This window comes from Arvicanthis niloticus, chromosome 2 (assembly GCF_011762505.2).
Source record: "Arvicanthis niloticus isolate mArvNil1 chromosome 2, mArvNil1.pat.X, whole genome shotgun sequence".
NCBI lineage: Eukaryota > Metazoa > Chordata > Mammalia > Rodentia > Muridae > Arvicanthis > Arvicanthis niloticus.
In genome coordinates this window covers 148,608,925-148,631,399 of record NC_047659.1, presented here as the reverse complement: position 1 = coordinate 148,631,399, position 22,475 = coordinate 148,608,925, and the positions used below count along the sequence as shown (strand labels likewise).

The 22,475-nt window shown below is 43.2% G+C and overlaps 1 long non-coding RNA gene across 1 annotated transcript; it reads right to left on the bottom strand.

The window, feature by feature from the left end:
- Positions 1-692: 692 nt before the first annotated feature.
- On the bottom strand, positions 693-7,697 carry LOC143441556 (uncharacterized). Its single transcript, XR_013109113.1, has 2 exons — positions 7,272-7,697; positions 693-2,357 (listed from the first exon to the last, which is right to left on the bottom strand). It is a non-coding gene; the product is annotated as an uncharacterized LOC143441556 (long non-coding RNA).
- Positions 7,698-22,475: the final 14,778 nt, after the last annotated feature.

Below are 22,475 nucleotides of genomic sequence, written 5' to 3'. Positions count from 1 at the left end.
CTCAAAGAAGATACTGAGCATCTTCACCTCCAGGAGGAGTTGCTTATCATGGCAATGCAGTCACTGTGCAGACATTGTCTATGCCATCTGCAGACAAAATATTGTCCAAAACAAACAGATGTGGGATACTCAACTGCTAAGCTCTGCCAGAACAGGGTAAGCTGGTCCTGGTTCCTGCTTCAAGGTCTGACAGGTGGTTCTGGGCCAGAAAGCTGAAGACGGATGCTCCAGTCTTATGAGACATTAGGAGCTGTCCAGGTAGTGAGCTTTCTCTACAGACTGTTTAAGTTTTAAGAAGCCATGTTTTGTGCTTGTTATATACTCAGAGAGTATTTAATTCATTCTCGGATTTCTGACAGGGTTGTAGTAGATTAGTCATAGTCTCATAAGCTAACTTAAGTTGTTTAGTATTGAGAGATATGATACAGACTTGAAAGGGTGGTTTTCAGATGATAATGCAAAGTGAAATCAGAACATAAATTGTAAAATTTCTAAATTAGGACAAATGGCAGAGTGCTTTATCACGTGTTTGACAGTGTGTGTGTGTGTGTGTGTGTGTGTGTGTGTGTGTGTGTGTGTGTGTGTGTCTGTGTGTCTGTGTGTGTGTTTGTCTGTCTGTCTGTGTGTTTGTGTGTAACGCGCGCCCCCAAAATCCCTTTTCGCCCGCGAATAAGGACAGGAGGCGATACGGGTTTACTGCCACGAGGAACTTTTTACTACCGCACACGATAAAGCGGAAAGACCCAAGAAACCGGAAGAGGGTCCCTTAAATACACCCTAGAGTGACGTATTCACTTCTGAAGGGCTGCTTGCTCACTACCCAGTATTACGCCTCGGGATAGGCCAGTGGTTTGGCGCTCTTTCTGCCTAGCAGCTGCGCAGAATGATTGTTTACTGCTGGGGAACCATGCGGCCAGCGCCATGTTGGAAAACGCACGTGTGCAGCCACAGCGGCTCACTACATCTCTCCCTGTTTAAATTATTAATATGAAACAGCCTTTTGCCTATTAAATGTAGTACCAAATAAGATTCGAACTCAAACCCGATCAAGCAAACTCCATCTTGGGGGGGAGTAAGCGATCAAGAGCTTATAGCCCGAAGATTTTTTCCTTACCCTTCCAGGTGCCATGGAAACGAGTCCTCTGGGTGCATGGGCTAAGGAAAATATAAAGAGAATTGACACCCATCCCTGTGCAATGGAGTATATATATAGCTCCCAGGAGTGCAAGGGCTGTCAACCTATTATCTGGTATCACAATTATTTAGGCAAGAGCTGACTGGACAAGACTTCTCATCTACCCAGTGCAAATGAGCCGAGCTCTTGGGGTGCATAGACTGAGAATGTCTCTGTCATAGGCTATTTCTAGCCTAGATCATCAAATTTCAGGGAGGATGCTTGCCCCAAGGCTGCGCGTGCTTAGGCTTAGAGCTACCTTGTCACGTTTTTGCTGGGCTTGAGCTTACAAACCATCCATCTATGAATACTAGTTCACATCCTAGAAGTGTATCACGCAGGCCTATTCCGGCTCTTAGGAAAGAAAGAAAGAAGGAAAGAAAAGGCAGAAGAAATTTATTTTTAAGAAGTAAAATCTCCACGGGCAGCAGGTTTCATCCGCTGGAAATCCGAGCTTGTAATCACGGCTGTATCTGGTCCAACTTCCCATTCCACTTTCCTTTTAAGTAAGCAGAAAGATTATGGCTTTAAATAAATGTATCATTCACAAATCTCAGAGGTGAAATACCTGGATATGGGGTCATTGAGACACAGCTCATTTGAGCCACATCTGCGAGCTGTATCAAATGTGCTTGGAGCGAATAAACTCTCTGATTGACCAACACATCCACTTTCTGTGGGAGGGTCAAAAGCCTCAGAGGTTTTTTCTGAAATTTGATTAGCAACAGTAGCTGCTGTGATTTGATTAACCATGTCTGAGTCAGCTGTTACAGCTGCAATTTGTAGGGATGGTAATAGCAGCGATAAGGGCTGCAGTTATATTAGAATCTCCTTTCTTGTCAGGATAAAATCAAGGTCTCAGACGTCTGAACGGGGATAGGGATCAGAGTGGTAAACTGGCTATTAGACCTGCTTATAGAAAAGCAGACCAGCACTGTAATATAAGGCGAGTTACATTGGTACAAGTTAGCAGCAGCAACGCCTTTTAAGAAGGCAAGGGCATAGGTTTTTGAGAAGCAGATAGGTTAACCATCTAAATTTACTGTATATACTAGGAACCCGATTTTGGAGAGTCCAAATGGGAGCTGAGAGCGTCTGCAGATGAATCCTTCGGGGGGTCCTTTTCAGGAACCGCGAGTCGCCGCGTCAGTCGCTCTGGCAGCCAAAATGGATTGTCTTCCCCCTGTGGAAACACACAGACCGCTCCCCGGGATCTTATTAGAATAGGATCCGGGCCTTTCCATAGACCAGTCAAAACATCTTTCCATTTTACCATTTCTTTTGGCCTAGTTGGTTCCAGGCAATGTCGATCAGCCGCTGAATTGCCTTGACTGTCCAAATTCAGAAAGTTGAGGGTAAAAAGTGCCAGAGAAATAATAGCTCGTGGCACCGTGGGCAGAGCTTCCTCAACTTCTCCCTTTTGTTTTATCAAATAAGTTTTAAGGGTGCGGTGAGCACGCTCAATGATGCCCTGTCCCTGGGGGTTATAAGGAAGACCCGTCAGGTGTGTCACTTCCATATGGCGACAAAATTGTTTAAATTTTTGAGAAGTGTAGGCTGGCCCATTGTCCGTTTTAAGGATTTTAGGCTTTCCCCAAGCACTCCAAGCTTCGAGGCAATGTTGAATAACATGGGCCGCCTTTTCTCCGGTCAAAGGAGAGGCAAATATAACTCCAGAACAAGTATCAATAGAAACATGCAAATATTGTAATTTACCAAAGGATGGGATGTGGGTAACATCCATTTGCCAGATTTGTAAGGGCCTGATTCCCCGAGGGTTAACTCCTGTATGGGGAACAGGTAGGAAATGACAGCAGTTTTGGCATTGAGTAACAATATCTCTGGCCTCCCTTCTAGAGATGTTAAATCGACATCTTAATGTCTCAGCTGTCACATGAAACCTTTTGTGAAAAGCTTTAGCCAAATCTAACTTTGGTGAAAGGGCAAATGCAATTAACCTTGTGGCTCGATCTGCCAGGTCATTGCCACGGGACATAGGTCCCGGTAAGCCTGAGTGAGCCCTAATATGAGTTATAAAGACCGGGGATCTACGCTTAGCCAGGGTAAGCTGAATCTTTTGAAAAACTTCCACAAGTCTGCTAGATGTCTTAATTAACCCAGCAACTTCCAATGCTTTTACTGCATTAACCACATAGAAGGAATCTGAAACAATATTTAAGGGACCTGGAAATATTTCCAGAACCTCTGACACCACTAAGCATTCCACCATTTGAGGTGAGGTTTCATGATATTGTTTGGATGTAACTTTATCATTAACCACATAGGCACCTATTCCTGTTTTTGACCCATCCGTATAAACTACCATTCCATCTGGGAGCGGCTCCTGAGACACAATACGTGGAAATATGATAGCTTGAGTTAAAGCAAATTGTAAGATGGGATGCTTAGGATAATGATTATCTATTTGACCATTGAAGGAAGTAACCAGCACTGCCCACACATCAGAGGTCGCCGTTAATATTTGGACTTGGTGAGCAGTATAAGGCACTATTAAAACCTTAGGCTCTCTTCCAAAATGAGTAATAGCCGCTTTTAGCCCTTGAAGGGCAAGCTGAGCGACTGCATCTGGATACCTTTCAATGATCTTTGCAGGAGACGCATTAGGGTGGACCCATAACAAGGGCCCCTCCTGCCATAATACAGCAGTTGGTAAGTGTCTAGTTTTAAAAACACATAAGTCAAAGGTTTTGGTTTCATCTATGCGTTTCAACTGGGCGTCTTGCAAAGCGTTTTCTACTACTTGCAGAGCACGGCTCGCAGCTGGTGTTAAGGCCCTTGGTGAGGAAATATGAGCATCTCCTTCTAAAATATCAAATAAAGGTTTCAGCTCGGCCGAGGGAATTTTTAAAAACGGTCTTAACCAATTTATATCACCTAATAATTTCTGAAAATCATTTAAAGTATGTAAATGGTCTCTACGAATCTCCAATTTCTGAGGAATTATCTTTTCTGGATAGATAACTGTCCCTAAAAAGGAACCAATCTCTGAAAATTGAACTTTCTCAGTAGCAACATTTAGACCCCACTGTTCTAAGGTTTTTAATAATAAGGGGTATGAGGTCTGTAAAGTACCTAAATCCTTATGACACATAATAATATCATCTGTATAATGAGCCAGCAACAGCGAAGGAAATTGCTTCTTAATTGGCTCGAGGGCCATTTGAACATACAGCTGACATATGGTAGGGCTGTTGGCCATGCCCTGAGGCAGGACTTTCCACTGATATCTCTTATCAGGTTCAAAACGATTAACAGTAGGTAATGTAAACGCAAATCTTGGCCTATCTTGTGGACATAAGGGAATAGAGAAAAAACAATCTTTAATATCTATAATTATAATTTTCCACTGCTTAGGCAAGGCAGAGAGTAGAGGCAAACCTCGTTGCACAGAGCCAAATAGTCGCATCTGTGCATTGACCGCTCTTAAATCATGTAAAAGCCTCCATTTCCCGGATTTTTTTTTAATAACGAATATAGGTGTATTCCAGGGGGAGGTAGAAGGTTCTAAATGACCGAGCTGCACTTGTTCTTTAATTAGTTTTGTAGCAGCTTCCAATTTCTCAGAGGATAATGACCACTGAGGTACCCAGACGGCCTCCTCTGTGAGCCAGGGTATGGGTATAGAGCCCTCAGTGGCAGCTAGGAAAAACCCAGTCCTTGCCTTCCTGCGTTTGATTCTTGTGAGACAGGATCTAACCTTCCTTGTTCGTTCCTGCCAAGACCTTTCCCTTCTTTAAATCCCATGCTTTTCATAATGTTTACAGCTTGTGGGGAGTATTCACTGGTCAGAACTAGCCCTAGGCCCTGTAAAATGTCCCTTCCCCAGAGGTTGACGGGGAGGGGAAGCACATAAGGTATAAAACTTCCTGTCTGACCCTCTGCTGCCTTCCAAGTCAACGAGCGGGAGCTGACTGCAGGGCTGGCTTCATATCCCAATCCTTGTAGGGAGTGAGATGATTTCTCTACAGGCCATGCCTTAGGCCACCAATTAGCGGAAATGATACTTTTATCCGCTCCTGAGTCCAGAATTCCGGTAAATTTCTTCCCCTCTATTGCTAACTGTAAGGTGGGTCTAGTTTTAAAATCAACCACCAGATGAGCGAAGTCAGTTCCTGAGGAACCAAGCCCCTGAGAACCTCTAAGCTTCTCAGTGGATGGAAAACAATCATGTAAGCTTGGAAGAACAATCAATTGAGCGATCCTATCTCCAGGGGAGATAGAGAATACACCTTGTGGGCTAGAACAGAGAACTTGAAGTTCTCCGGTATAATCCTGATCTATTACACCGGGGTGTACCACAAGCCCTTTTAAGGTGAGAGAGGAACGGCCTAATATAAGACCAACGCTTCTCTCTGGCAGGGGGCCTCTGTAATCGACCGGGATCGGCTGCACCCCCATGTGTGGCATTAATAAGACTCGGGAGGTGGAGCACAGGTCCAGTCCTGCGGAACCCCTTGTGGCTCTGCAGCGAACAGAGTCTCCTGAGTGTTCTGCAGTGTCCCATATCTTTTGGGGCCCTGGGATCTCGGGCCCGCATATCCGTTTTTTGAAAATTTTTCCTCCTTAATGGCTGACAGATTTGGGGGGAGAATTTGACCTTTTATATCCCTAATAGAACGGCAATTTTGAGCCAAATGATAGCCTTTTCCACACCTAGTGCACAGTTTCGTTGGTATTTGATTATTTGGGCACTCCCTTTTTCTATGTCCGGCCTTCCCACAGGCATAGCACCGGGCCATATGTTTTGACGGGAAGGTTCCACGATTCTGACCCTTAAGCAGCATTGCCGCCATTTCTAAGTTCGCCGCCGCGAGCCCTGCGTTAGTAAGAGGACCTCCCAATCCTCGGCACACTCTTAACCAATCTTGTAACCCCTTAGCTCTCCGCGGCGCAATAGCGGCACGGCATTCCGCCGTGGCGTTTTCAAAAACCATCTGTTCTATTAGCGGCATCGACTGTTCTGGATCCCCAAAGATTCTACCCGCTGCCTCGGTCATCCGCGCCACAAAGTCAGAGAACGACTCATTAGCTGCCTGAATTATCTTGGACAAATAAAGGTTACTGCCTTCCTTCCTAGGGAGGGACTTCCACGCCTTTATCGCAGCTGCTGCTGTCTGCGCGTAGACCTGCCAAGGATGAGCGGTCTGGTCATTCGCGTGTACGCCAACTCCCGCTAGCATATCAAAAGTCCATAATTCCTGTCCCTCAGTATTTGCATTAATCCTAGCTTGTGCTTGTAACGCCTCATGCCACAAGGCCTTCCACTCTAGGTATTGGCCCATATTGTTAAGTACCGCCTTCACTGTGTTCTGCCAATCTCCTGGAGTCATGGCGGCTGTAGCTAACCTCTCTACTTGGGCTACAGTAAAGTTAGCTCCAATTCCATATGCGCGCACTGCTTCCGCTAATTCTTTGACCTGTCTATAATCTACGGGAGCATAAACGCGGGCGCCTTCTGCCGCTTCAAAGACCGGAAATGCAAGCTGTAGCTGCCTCTGATCCGCCGGGCTGAGGAATGAGTTAGGGCCTCCGCCCGAATCGTAAGTTGGAGGCAAGAGTGGGGCTGAGGAATTCAAAGGCTTTCTTAGTCTTACTTTGGGACCGCCAGCCTTAGTACAGGCAGCTGGTTCCTGCCCCAGGCCCTCTTCCTCTCCTTGTGTTAGATCTTCCTCGGAGCTGCTAAGGTGTATGGAAGCAGGCTCCTTAATTGGGTGCGGGGGTTCCCGCTTCTCTTCACCAGCCGGTGAAGGTTTGCTAGCTTTAACAGGCCCTGCAGTGGCCTGTATCCCTCCTGAACATTCTTTCCTATAACCAAACTCTCTGGCCAGTCTCTCTCCAGACTTCTTCGTCTGTTTCTCTTTTCCCAACCCTATGGCTGAGCACCTGTTGCCACATCCTGGTTCTGATAGCTTAGAGCAGACCTTTTTTGAAACCTCTCCACTCCTATTAGCTGTGCCTCGAGCTAGTTCCTCACAACAAAAATAGACTGTCAACGAAAACCACACAAGGCCAGCTACTACAGCAGCGGCAGTGAATGAAAATTCGGTCGCAACAAAGGTCTCCACGCCAAGCATACCTTCCAGGATGCACCTCGAGTTCCGCAGTTTGTAACCCGTCCCCAAGCTTGGGTGGTCTCCCGCAGCGCCTTAAAATTTCCCGGGTTAATCGGCACCAGATGTAACGCGCGCCCCCAAAATCCCTTTTCGCCCGCGAATAAGGACAGGAGGCGATACGGGTTTACTGCCACGAGGAACTTTTTACTACCGCACACGATAAAGCGGAAAGACCCAAGAAACCGGAAGAGGGTCCCTTAAATACACCCTAGAGTGACGTATTCACTTCTGAAGGGCTGCTTGCTCACTACCCAGTATTACGCCTCGGGATAGGCCAGTGGTTTGGCGCTCTTTCTGCCTAGCAGCTGCGCAGAATGATTGTTTACTGCTGGGGAACCATGCGGCCAGCGCCATGTTGGAAAACGCACGTGTGCAGCCACAGCGGCTCACTACATTTGTGTGTGTATGTGTTTGACTGGTCAAACAAAGGGTAGAGCCAATGATTTGGGAAGGGAAGGAAAAGTTAGGAGGGAGGTCTCAGAGGAGGGAGGAAGAGGAGGTGGAAGGAAGATGAAGCAGAATCTTAAATCCCAGAGAAGCCACAAGTAACAAGGGGGTCTCATAACTGGGGAATAAATTAGTATAGTGATAGATCTGATGAATCTAGGCACATAGCTTCTATTTTTGGGGGGGGGGGCGGGGATTGAGACAGGGTTTCTCTGAATAGTCCTGGCTGTCCTAGGCTCACTCTGTAGACCAGGCTGGCCTCAAACTCAGAAATCCACCTGCCTCTGCCTCCCAAGTGCTGGGATTAAAGGTGTGCGCCACCACTGCCCGGCACATAGCTTCTAAATTAAATAGCTGGTTATGTGTTTTTTTTTGTTTGTTTTGTTTTGTTTTTTTTTTATACAGTCTCATTGGGTTAAGAAATTACCATAATATCCCAGGGAGTGCCAGCTTGTTCTGGGTGTGGAACAAAGCAACAAGTTGGAGAAAGGAGATGAGTATAGGAAGATAGATGGAACCCACTGGAGTTGGGAAACAGAGGAGAACAAGAGGCTGCAGCAGGTGTTCTGTAGCAATGCTGGATGTGAGACTTAGGGATTTGATTTGCAGGAGCAGAAGGCGAGGTGAACATCTGCAGTTAGCTTACCTGCTTTCCTGTTTAGAGTATGTATTAGTGTTTTCTTTCTTTTGTTTTTGTTTTCTGTTTTTCATTTGTTTTTGTTTGTTTGTTTGATTGCTTGGGTTTTGATACAGGTTTTTTCTAGTATACTTGTGTTTTCAAAAGCCAATTGCTTGAATAAGATACCTGGGATATGAGAAAGGAATACCCATTTTCTTAATTCTTTTGTATGAAAATCAAGAAATTTAACTAAAACTTCTGAAAGGCCCTGTTACCCTCCACCCCCAGGCTTTTTGTGGGTACCTATGGATAGTCTCAAATTCACTTTATCGATCAGAATCGCCTTAAAGTCAGAGATCTGCCTGCCTCTGTCTCCCAAGTGCTGGAATTAGAGGCATGTGCCAGCATGCCAGGGTAGTGCCCTGAATAATTTTAAGAAGGAATGGGTAGTCTCTCCAGGCTAAGGCAGATTTTGATATGCATGCTGTGCAGGTAGTTGAAGGGAATCATGAAGTCGGTCTGGTCTAGCTTCCTTGAGAGGCATGTGTCATAGAATTTTCACATTAGAGTCCTTGGCTGCTCTGAAGTGGGAACTTCAGGGTTCCTTGGAACTTCATACACACAAACATACATGCATACAAACATACATACATGCATGCCTACAGATCTATAGGCAGACATATATACATTCATACTTAGATTGGTTAGAGCAAAGCTCCAGCAAGTAGGCTTCAATCATTTCACACATAGATACATAAATACACACAATAGGTGGATGGAGCAAGCTCCAACACACACCCAGACAAGCTTTACACATATACATGCATACACATAGGTGATGGGTGGAAGGAATGTTTCAACCCACATTCTTACAAACCATACATACATACATACATACATACATACATACATACATGTTGCGGTAAATCTTTTGCCCATTGGAAGTCCATAGAAGAAAAGACACAAGTCAATAAGTATCAAATGAATGCTGCATGCCTAGATTGGGCAGATTTACCATTAAACTACACTATTCCTCGGCTATGAGAGCTCTTAACAACTTGCGGTTTCCTAGGTCTTCTTCGTCTTCTCTCTCTCCACCAACTCCCTCTAGCTTCGACCAACTGCCAACTCCGCACCGCCCTCTCTCCCCCGGCTCTCCTCGTCTTCCCCTCTTTTCCTGCCTCTGGCTCCTCCCACTCCTCTTCTACTGCCCAATCACTGGCTGTAGCCTTTATTTAACAAATTTGATTGGACAGAAGGTTTACAAGATTCACTCCTCCTTCGCAGCCCCTCCCAGGAGTGGAGTTACCAGGACAACAAGAGGCTAGGGCTATCCACCACATTTCCCCCTTTTTGTCCAATAATAAAAAAAATTTTTTTTCTTTTCACATATTAATTGAACACTAACTACATTACCATGTTGTGTTTGTTAAAGTACAAGATAAACCAAACACCCAGTCCATTATTTTTGTTAACTAAATAGAACCTTTGCCATCTCTCTCAATTAAAAAACTTAGTTCTGAACCTCGCTTACGTCCTGTCTTCAAAATGAATAGCATCTGAAAATCATCTTCTCAAAGTAAATAGCCTGGGTTGGCTGTGATATTATAAATCTTCAACCCCATCAGAAATCCAGGATGACTAGTTAATTAAAGATATGGGAAGCACAAAGCGTGGCTTCTAAAACTCAGCCAATTTAAATAGACCACTGAACATCTCCTCTTCCACTGCCCAATCACTGGCTGTAGCCTTTATTTAACAAATTTGATTGGACAGAAGGTTTACAAGATTCACTCCTCCTTCGCAGCCCCTCCCAAGAGTGGAGTTACCATGACAACAAGAGGCTAGGGCTATCCACCACACATACATACATACACTTGAGAACTGGAATTGACTTCAGCTGTCTCAATTCCTGAAAGATCACCCTGTGGCATCTTTGCCTTGGGTGCTGACCACAGGGTCCAGGGACATTGGCATCAGCCCACAAGTGAAAAAGAGCTAAGAACAACCAAGGGAGGCCCAGGAACTTTCCTACGTCAGACAGGAAGGGCAGGAAGGAGAGCCTGGTGCACATTCTGAAGCCTGCAAGGACCTGTCCTACTCAGTCTTTGTGCCCTGCGCCTTTCCAGCCTGGCAGCGGGGTTGCCAATGTCAAAGTGACCTAGCCAGGTAGCTCTTAAGGCTTCTCTCTCCTCAGATTTACCCTTGGTCTGTGTCATCTCTGGGAGATTCCAGCTCAATTGTAGCTACTCTGGACTCTTCTGCACATATTTGAGACTAGTGTTTATTCTTTGCGAAGATGATTTTTTTCTTTTTGGGCCTGTGTTTATGTGTGAGGAACTGTTGACTGGCTGTGCACGTGACTGGAAAGATGGTGCCCATAGACGGCAGGCTGTTCCATCTTCCCAATCCTTGCCTGTGGAAGCTTGCTGGGGATTCTGGCTTCTGAGGGAACACATGTCTTTCCCTCCTTTCACTCTACACTTGTTCCTGTTCTTTGACATAGTTTTAGTGATGCTAAAGGTGCAGTTCAGTAATAGATTCCTACCTAGTTCTGTAGTCGTCTGCAGAGTTAGGACTTGTTTATTGTTGGCAGGAAGACTATTCCTGTGGGCTGGGAAAGGGCAAGGCCTTTTCAAAAAGAATGCAATGAAGCATCCTTTTGGTGGTCTTTCAAGGCCTGCTTAAGTATTGCAAAAGCATCTTAGAAAAATTACTGGGAGGGTTTAAATGTAAAATGGACCCAAAGATCATAATAAAATTTCCCCTAATTTTACCAGAGTTTGGGGTCAAAGGACAAAATAAAACTTAGGGAAAATACACTTGAATGCTGGGAGCTCTGCAGAAGCCTGGGATGGAAAGAGGAGGGGGGACCACAGTGGGTAGGATGGCTTGGTGTTGAGGTACAGGTATGAGGCACATGTTTTCCCCATTGCTCCCCCCACCTTGCTCACCCCAGTAACTCACTGATCTCCTCCCACAGACTTCCCAGGAGGAGCCCTCCCACTTGTTCTGGAACCTTTCAGAATGGGTAGCATGTCCACACTAGCTCAGAGATTCAGGAAGCTACCACCAGCCATGGGAGTCCTGGGAGTTCTGGCCTGCATGCTATCCCCCTGTATAGTGATTGTGGCCAGAGCTGCCTCCATGCATCTTATCACAGCAGTGGGTTGTGAGTAGGATGGTGAGTAGGTGCTGACTCAAGGAACCTGGCAGTGGGTTCGGGTGTGTGGGGTGATGGTGGTGGCCAACGGAACACTGGGAACAGCAAATCCCATGGGTGAGGGTGTGTATTAAGTTGAGTAGCACCACTGATTTTCACCTCTAATCCTGTGCTGTGGCAATTTATGAGGTGTCTGTAGCCTCAGAGCTACTACACAAGTGGTTCACAGTGGCAGTAGTACCCTGGGCTCCTCAGCTGAGGCAGGCTAGAGGGCCATAAGCTGAGCCGAGTTCTTGTGATTTCCCATTGTTAACAGAAGTGCTTCTTTTAGGTTCCCAAAGCCTCGAGGCCAGTGCTTCCTCATCTTAGGCCAAAGCTTAGACTAGAGTTTTGGGGTGTGAAGAAACAGCCCAGCCAAAGCCCAGCTTCATTCAGTCAGCCAGTGTCTGGCATGAAAAAAATGACAGCTTCAGGGCTCCTCTTTTCATGTAAGCATCCTGAGGGATGGGGGCTCCAGAGGCACCCCAACTGCCCTGTAGATCACACTCTGGGAGGTGAAGGGTAGTTGTCTCAAAATCCTAAGAGCAAGCTAAGCGGCCCTGGCTAGTAAAGTCTGCTTGGACACTGAATTCTGTCTAACAAGGCCAGAGTCCAAGAACTGGACACCAAGAAGTATATGTGTGTTTGCCTGCTCTTCCTACCCTCCCCCACATCCCTCATGCCTGGTCACAGGGATGGCGGTCAAGGCAAGAAAATTGAGCTGTCAACACCCCGTCCAAATAGAGGTCCAAACAGCCACTCCATATATGCTGGTGGTCACACACTGCTCACTCCCCAGTCTCCATCTGTAGAACACATTGATGGCAGCTAGGCATCCTGGGGAGGCTTAAGTGGGGGCAGTTGAAGTCAGATGTAGCAGATGGCAGCTTGCCTTTCCCAGTGCCCCTGAGGCCTTTCTTTCTCAGTAGCTGCAGGCTCCTAGAAAAAAATTGTTAGTTTTTGTTGCTGCTTTGTTTTTGTTTTTTAATACCTGAAAGTAGGCTCCAAGTCTGAGTGTGCAGGACAGTCAGCTAATACAATAGGGGTCTTCAGGAGGTCAATGCAGGCTTTGAGCACCTGCTTCCATGGGGGAGGGGTATCACCAGGAGCCAAAATGCCAGAGATAAGGGACTGTATTCGTAGTAGGTGAATGTATTTTTTCCTTGTGTCTGGTGTCAGTGATCTCAGATCTAGGCAGAACACAGCCATTCTCTGTGCTCCAAAAGGTGAAGATGGATTGGTGTGCAGTGCGCTGGCCTGGCTCAGGTTGCTATTGAGGAGTAAGTAGACCTAGGTATTAAAGGCACTAGTGGCTGCTGCTTTAGGGCCTGAGGAGGGAAGGATGGCGGTGCCATGCTTAGGCATACAGTGTAAAGGGGACATCACAGATGGGTGTGAATAGATGAGGGCGCATGCAATAGCAGGACCCATATTATGGCCTAGAACTATGGTAACATGGTAGAGACAGAAGGAAAGGGAGAGAGAGAGAGAGAGAGAGAGAGAGAGAGAGAGAGAGAGCAAGTGAGCTTGGCTTCTGGTGCAGTGGACCCTTGGGAACATACACTGTTGTGTATGATCTTCTGACTAACCAGGGCCATGAGACTCAAATATAGAGTGTGTCATAGTAAATATTTAATCATCAGTTGGGGGTTTCTAAACCTTCTTTAACCACTCAGTTCTCAGATAAAAGGCATAAAAGTTTTATGTTCATAATAAGCCGTAATCAGCACTAAAACTGGGCAGATATCTAACCTCTATGCTATTACATCTACTTCCCTGCCAGTAATCCCACAATATGACTTATCATATTCACCTAGGCTGCTCTGACTCCAACTGGCCAGCACCCATGGCCATGTTTTCAAGATTCCTACCCCATGACATTTTTCTTCTCTCTCCGTTCTTCTCTTTCCCCTTGTGGTCCTGCCTCAGTCCAGAAGGATTACAGGATTGTCATTCTTGCCTGAAGACAGACTCATTTATGGGGCATGGTGAATGAATGTACTGTCCTATACTATGTCAGCTGTTTTCTAAATGTTCTTGAATTCAGGCAGAATGGTTTTTGGCCAGGGTAACTTCAGCCCACAGTGCATGAATTTCCCTGTTGGTTGACAGAGTCATCATTTTCACATGCATCCACTGAAATATGAATTTCAGATTGAATTTACTCAGCTTCTAGTGTAGCATTTTGTCACTTAGAGGGTAATTAGGTAGCTCAAAACAATTTTTTATTGATATCTTTCTGCATCTTTCTCATATGCAGACCCCTTTGCATATGAGAGTTATATATGCCTCTTAACAAAACCCTTTACAGTTTGTGAATTTTCGCACATGTTTAAAATAGAGTGTGGATAATTCCCAGAACTTGTAATATAAAACAAAAAGAAAAGGATGAAGATGATCTTTTAAAACCTTAACAGTGATGACAATTGGTCAGACTTTTTAAAAATTCCTTGCTTTTTTTTTTTTTTTTTTTTTTTTTTTTTTTTTATGTAACGAGGCATCCCGTGTCTCTGGAAACTGTCAGAAAGGGGTGCTAACCACATCCTCTAAGTCAAGTCATTTCCCTCTACCACCAGATAACTCATACATGCTAATACATTTTGCTGTTTGGTTCGTCTACCTCCAGAGTTCCGAATTAAGAAACACTTAAGGAGTTACTGGCTGGCACTTCAATGGGCTATATTTGTTTGCTAATTTTAGCTAATGAATTACAAGTAGAAGGGTTTAAAATAGCACCCCTGTATCATCTCAAACCCCTGTATCTGTTCTGTGGGCCAGAAGTCCATACAGATGATTGTGTTCTCTACTTGTGATCTGAATCCAGTATCAGTATGGCAGGGCTGGGGAGGATGGCGCTTCTAAGTTGTTTCTGGGTGTGGGCAGTGAGTGAACTGTTTCATGCAGCTATAGGGCAGAGGCCTTGCTTCCTTGCTGGCTGTTGATCAGAGATCACACTCAGCATGATGAGCCTTCTCTCCTGCCCTTCTTTGCAGCTCATCACCTTCAAAGTCAGCAAGGGAACTCTAAGTCAGTCTCATGCTTCGAATCTCTCTGACCTCTCTCCATCTGTCACCAGCCATAAAGAATGCTGGGCTTTTAACGGAATGTAATGAGGCTGAGCCCAACTGCATGACCTCCCTTTTGATTATCTCAGTGCCAAGTCATTGTTATTTTTAATCACATCTTCAAAACTTCCCTTGATAATAATATAATATATCATAGGTTGAAACTATAATAAAAATACAAGACCTAAGAAAATGAGACACTTATCAGGTAGAAAATTTGACGGCACTGACTCCCAGCTGGATATGCACAAAACCAAAGCTAGAAGAGGGACAACTCAAGAAGCAGGACATCTCAACCTCAGCGCTATTGGCATTTGTGGTCAGATGCTGGGCTGGGTTCCTGGGCATGTGACTTATGTAGTCCCACAAGTCCTTACACCCAGAGGATCCCTAACACTTGTTTGCAGGCTCCATTGTCATTATTTTGAAATTCTTAATGATCTTTAAATTTGTAAGTGAAATACAGGAGGACAAAAGAGTTATGTCTGTGAACAGGTCACATATCTGATGGTCATGGCCATGATCCTCACCGTTTTGTTTGAAAACTGGTGTTTCAGTGTCTTATGAGCAGAGAATTCTAGTGGACCCATTGTACATGAAAGTTCAGTGACAAAGCAAGCAGAAAACTAATGTGTTACACTTATGACTGAGAAAGCCATAAGGAAAATTCTCAATTTTCCTAATGCTCTAACAGTTTAATATAGCTCCTCCTGCAATGGTGACCCCCGACCATAAGATTATCTTCACTGCTATATCATAAATGTGAATATAGTACAGTTATGAATTCTAATGTAAATATCCGTGTTTTCTGATAGTCTTTGACAACCACTATTGAAAGGATCATTCAACCACAAGGGAGTCTTTGCCCACTGGTTGAGAACTGCTCAACTTACTCAGTAAGGAGAGCCCTTCATGGTTGTTAATGTTTGGTATTGCTGTGTATTGTAATACTAAGTGCGGGTCCCCTAGACCTGGAGTCTGCACATAGACCCAAGTGGCACTATGTGACCTTATTCCAAAGTTGTTTCTGATTGGTAAATAAAGATGTCAACAGGGCAGAAGAGACATAGGTGGGGTTTAGGAGACATAGCTGGGGTTTAGGCTTGAGGGAAGAAGAGAACTACGAAGAGACGAAGGTAAAGGAGGAAGGAGAAGCTGCCATGGGTTAGCTCCCTATTGTTGAATCATCTCTCCAGTCCCAGGAATGGTTTATTTTGCCTCGTGATTTCAGAGGGGTATAGTTCACATTGTGTGACAAAACATTTTGGGGGAGATGTGTCTACTTTCCTCAGATAGGGAGCCCACCAACAGATCAAAGTATGGATACCATCAAAATCATACTTGGCGAGCCAATGGGTTTTATTGGTGTTATTTACAGGAGCATGGATGAGGGATTACTTACAGGAGCAGGAATGACACATGGACAGCTCTGCCACCAAAGCCTACCCCAGCACAGGGACAGCTTATGAAAGCTAGGAACCTGCAGCACACTACACAGCCTGCAGGCAGCTCAGTGGATTGAAGAGTGTTCTTTCCAAGTGACTCAGTTGACCTAAACCTTTTCCAGGCAGCTTGGCTTGTTACTGCTTCTTCCAGGCAGCTGATCTGGTCTCAGAGTCTACTTTGCAGATTGACTGGTCTAAGAGAGAATCTTTATCACTCAGGCAGGCAGGGGCCTAGTGAAGCTGGTTAGTTTCAGGAACTTCCTGAAGTTATCTTGAGTTGTTCGCCTCCCTGCTTAAAGTGCTTTCCTGGAGCATGTTATGTTTAAATCTCAAAGGAAAGTGTTACATCAAAGTCCTTCTTGGTGAGGAAGGAGTCATAGCAGCATGATTGTGAGATAGCTGCTCACTTGCATCCACCGCAGGAAGCAGAGAGAAGACAGCTTCTCGAACAGTTCAGTCTAGAACTTCAGATCATTGGCAGGTGCCAGTCACATTCAGGGTGAGTCATCCTCACTCAGTTAATATTCTCAGGGGGAGTGCTCATAGACCTGTCCAGAGCCATGTTTTCTGGGTGATTCTAAATCCAGTAAGGCTGTAAAAAATCAACCACTACATTGGTAAGGTGCTTCGTTCACACCTTCATTTGCTCCACTCCTGTACTTCCCTGATACAAGGCTGAGCTAGACTCCAAAGACAAGAAAGATGTTATCTTGTTTATTTGCATTTCTAGCCCAGTATCTAGGTGGTCAGTAAATGAGTCCAGGGAAAGAGGGAGGACAAAGGAAGACACCAGAGAAAAGGGAAGAAGACAGCAGCTGTAGACCTCTCTAATGTTGCAAGTGTAGTAAATGTTCCTCTTTGTATTCTGTTTTTATTTCTAGAAGTCCATTAAGTAAGCACAACAAATAAAAGAAAGTTCCTTGTAGAAATAATGCTTTTCAGTAAAATGGTGTTTTCACTGCTTAGATCAATGGCCAAGCCTTGCTCTGAACCCCGCGCTGGGTTGCACCCTTTCTCTGGAGGTTAATGCTTACTGTAGTTGCTACACACTGGACTTTTCAAAACACTGCTATATATCTACTATGCTCCTAGCAGTGATAGTTTGTGACTATGTAGGAACTCATTAGTGACTGACCATCACCATTAGGGCACCTCCTCCCCCATTCACTCTCCTGACAATCATAATATAAATGGTTTTGGAGACAGAAGTTTGCCAAAGGGGTCACAATTCACAGGTTGAGAACTACTGTTACAGATAGATCCAGCACTTACTCACTCACTCACTCACTCACTCACTCACTCACTCAATCTATCTATCTATCTATCAATCTATCTATCAAAATCTCTAACTGTTCCTATTGTTTGAGTGTGAAATGTGCCCATTAGGCTTATGTGTAGTTGATTTGAACATTTGACATATTCAGTCAAGATCCTTCCTGTTACCATTGACTGATTGCACAACCCTGGACCAGTTAATGACTTCTGGTGCTTCATGTTATTCAGCTATATATGACAACTATAGTATTACCTACATCATAGCATTACAGTGAGTAATTTAGTTAATTCATGTTAAAGAACATAGGTCTGAGTTTTCTGTAGAGGCCAGAGGTCTATGTTCAATGTCTTCCAGTTGCTCTCTACCTTAATTTTTGAGTCCACATTTCTCACTGAATTTGGAGCTTGCCATTTTGCTGGACTGGCTGACTCCTAGGATCTGTGTCTTATGAGACAAACTGTTGGAGTTAGAAAGAAATGTGCAGCACTGTACCAGATTTTATGTGGATAAGGATCTGAACTTAGTTCTCCTGCTTACAAAGGACTTACTAAGGCTTCTCTCCAACCCTTGAAAAACAAACAAACAAAGATTGCCTGGCTTTCTGTCTTTCTTCCTTTTCGCTCTTTCTTTCTTTCTTTCTTTCTTTCTTTCTTTCTCTCTCTCTCTCTCTCTCTCTCTCACTCTCTCTCTCTCTGTCTCTCTCTCAGTCTTTTTCTCTCTTTCTTTCTTTCTGTCTTTCACTTTCTTTCTTTCTTTCCTCCTCCTCCTCCTCCTCCTCCTCCTCCTCCTCCTCCTCCTCCTCCTCCTCCTCCTCCTCCTCTTCTTCTTCTTCTTCTTCTTCTTCTTCTTCTTCTTCTTCTGGCAAGGTTTCTCTGTGTAGCCCTGGTTTTCCTGGAACACTCAGTATGTAGATTCTGCTGGCCTCAAACATGAGAGATCGACCTACCTCTGTCTCCAGAATGATGGGATTAAAGGTGTGTTACCATTGCCTGTTTTCTGACAACATTTTTAATGCCATACGATAAAATAGAATTAGTTTTTATTTTTAAATTTTTGAATGAAATTTGGTTGGCCACCAAAATTTATTTGACTTTCTAAATAGTTTCTCTGAATGTCTAGAGTAAAATAAAAAGTAAACTGCTGACAATTGTGGCCTCTTTTTAGTCTTAATATGTATGTAAAATTTATTTTTTATTTTTCAACCTAAAAAAGACGCTAAGTGAATATACCCAGTAGTGTACTCAATACAGTTGGAAGGAAACTTCCAGGCCATTACTGTGTCCAGTTCTCCATTTCTATGAGTCACACATATATTATCTTCAGTAATAGGGGCTTACTGTCAAGTTCTGGAGGGTCCTCAAGATCAATGTCAGTAGCTTACTGGGGATCTATGGGATTGACTGGCCAACAGCTCACAAAGAGTATTTCATTACTAGCACCATATCTGTGTTTATTAGACTATAGTGTCTAGTATGAGCATCAATACCTGTTAGTAGGTAACTCCGTTTATACTCATTTTACCAATGTATATGTATATTTTTAGGTAGGCAGCGTTTACAATAGTTAGCCTCTAAACGGCTTTTCAAAAATTGTTCGTAAATGTTAGTCCCACATCTTTTATGCTAATTTCCACTCCCCCATCATTTAACCTTTTTTTCCATGATTTTCCTTTTCTCCTTTATATTATTGTGTTCTATTTCCCCTGCCTTAAAATTTCTCCCCATTGTCCCTTACTTACTTCCTGACTCCTAAGCTTATTCCAAGTGAAACACATGTATCTAGAGTTATGAGTAAATGACTTAATGTTGGTTCCCAGAACCAGAATCCCACCTTGAACAGTGAGCTTAATTTATTTAATGAGTAAATCCCAGATCTCCTACAGCATACCAACTCTGTTCACTTTTAAATTATTTGATACGTGCAGCTTATTTAAGCAAATATTATAGTACAATGTATGTATAAAAGTCATCAAACTACAGCAAGTAATGACCTCCATTCTTCCTCAAATTCAAAGGAAACAGAGGAAGACACTCTTTCATAAATTGGATTTTTTGGTGGGGCCATGATTACCTTTGTCTGGAAATGCTAGCCCCAAACAGTGAGCACATTTTTGGAAGATCCCTTGAGTATATTTGTGAAGATGATGAACCGTCTGCCTCAATTCTGGTAAGCATTGTTTTTTCTTTTCTGTGGTCTCCCAGAAGAAGAGTAAACAGACAGGAATCAGCACTTTCAAATCCTTTTACTAATTGAAAGAACCTTTAAACAACTCATGACTTCAGAAGAAAAAGCTGGTAAAACATCACCTTTAAAGGAAAAATATCCCATTTAAACTTTACTGGTTTATAGAAGGCAAGCATAAAAGGAAAACAGATTCTCGTCTCTTCCACTGGTTTAAGCAAAGACATTACCTTTTGGATGAAGGCAGGGGGCACCTGTGAACTCACCTCAGTCTCACATCCTTCTGTCAGCTTCTTTCTTGGACTCCCCATTAGTCTGAGATCTCCTTTCATGGACAATGTCTGCATTTGAAAATACTCATAACGTGGAGTATTTGTCAATGCTTTCATTTGCATTTCAAGTGGTTCAACATGAAAATGTGTATGTGTCTCTCCCCATGCCTGTGACCCTAGTAAAAAGCTTGGCTATTTGTTGAACAGGTAAGAAATCATCACATTTAGAAGAGCAGGGGATACTTTACAGAAATCTTTAGGAAAGTTGTACTGACTCTAAGTGGTCCCATTGGTTCAGATAATAAACAAATGAGTATGATTAAGCAATGCACTATCAAGCAATTTTTATATGCTGCATGCAGTACTCATGGTGGAAAGAGTGTTTCTCTTTCTTTCTTTCTTTCTTTCCTTCCTTCCTTCCTTCTTTCTTTCTTTCTCTCTCTTTCTCTTTCTTTCTTTCTTTCTTTCTTTCTTTCTTTCTTTCTTTCTTTCTTTCTTCTTCGAGACAGGGTTTCTCTGTATAGCCCTGGCTGTCCTGGAACTCACTCTGTAGACCAGGCTGGCCTCGAACTCAGAAATCCACCTGCCTCTGCCTCCCAAGTGCTGGGATTAAAGGCATGCACCACCACAGCCTGGCTTGGATGATTCTTATTAGGGTGGCTTTCAATGTGTTTTCTGGACTAAACATTACCATATTATACTCACATATAAACACACACACACACACACTCCTCTTGATTCAGATTCATGTCAGCTTATGTAACTTAATATTAATGCTCTATTTTAGTTAATGTTGTAAAAGTTGATTGCATGGGCAGTCCAAGGCAAATAAGGTTGGGTGTTATAATATTCTCTTTAAGGAATATTAAACAAACAAGTTGAGCATACAGCAGATTATTGGTCCTAAATATTAAATAACCTCAAGGTATTTTTTTTTAACTTGCCTCTGAGGTCCGGCAAAAGTTCCAATCTCTTAGAATATAGAAGATATTTCAATACTAATGTATCACCACATGGAAGAAAATATGTGTGGAGGGATCAAGTACAATTCAGTTTTCTTCAGCTCTAACTCTGCAGCCTTGTATAATGATACAGTGAGTACTGTAGCTGTCAAGAGGCTCACACTGTAGGTCTGCAAGTATGGATCTGCAGGTACTTGTCATTCTCTCATATAGGGTAAGCTCTCTCTTATCAGTGATAAATGTCAAGACATAAAACTGATATTCAGAGAGTCAGCCAATACAAGATCATGTCAGGCCCTAAAAGAGAAGCTGGACTTGGGAGAAGAAGCAAACCTGTGCAGGGATTCTGCACACATTGTGGCATCTGCCTCAAAGGTTAGGGAAGTTCTAGTATCATGAGCCATTTTCTTCATTATGAATTACTATATACCTTTTGGGTATCATGATCAAGGCCACTTTAGAAGACAATTTGTCATGAAGGAACCATGTCTTCAATGACAAGCACAAAATAGAGATCACTGGATGTCAAGCATGCCAATGAAATCTCCAAGCATGCATTCAGTCATATCTTTCCTTCAGCAAGGCTGAACAATGTCACAAAACTTTGCTATCAGTTGGCGACTAAGTATATAGAGGTAAAAAACTTTTGAACATCTGAAGAATTGATTACAAGGCCTCAATTTAGAGAAGTTATATTTGAGATTAAATGCTGTACATATTAGGTCTTACTTGTTTGTAATCTCATTCCACCTTCTTAGCATCATCATTGAAATATACAGGCATAATAATATCAAAATTATTAATAGGACACTCTTTAAAGTATAAACTTGTCCTTCAGACCACTTGTCAAAACCAAGAATCCTGTATTTGAGTTCATTACTGTCTTTCTCATGAAGGTGTAAATCAAAACTATGAATTTTAAATTAAGAAAACAATTACAAAAATTTGACATAATAAGCAAATATTTTTCTCACTCAAAATCTAATTATGAGGACTGTTTTGCTCGAATATATTCTAGAAGATGTTTGTTCTCAAAAAAGATTCATCTTCATTTCCAAAAATCCCAAACTCTGTTCTTAGGTTTCTAGTCCCAGTGCAGTAAATGCACTTGTCTTCTCACTGTGCCAGTCAGTAGAGTTTAGCCAATGTTCTGTATGGGACTCATGTAGGAATCAGTGAAGGGTTGGGGGCTAAGGTGAATTCTTCAGTTGTACATTTCTCTGTAATCATTATTTTCTGCACATATAGTACTTTCTTAATTAAAATACTATAAGGATTTCCTTTGTAACATCCTAGAGGATGCACTAAAGGGAATGATGCACTACCTGTTTGTGAACAACAAAGTTTAAAGCTTGATATTCTTAGAGCTGAAACTGTGGCCCAAACTGACAAGTTGTATTTACTTCTACACATGAAGAGTGTTTTAAAGAAAGAACTATATTATAAGTCCTGAATGATGGCTCATATCTGCAATCTCAGTACCTTACAGGCTGAGAGTATTTACCAAGAGTCGGAAGCCAGAATGGCTTTATTTTCAAAATAAAGTTGTTATAGAATATAGACCATATAGGTTGTATAAATCTCTGAATACATGACAATAATATGAGATTAAATCTACTTCCCCAGGGGAAATGTTGGCTTGCCAGGATTGTGAGATGATAGAAAAAACACAGGTGTTACAGCTTAACAAGACAAGGT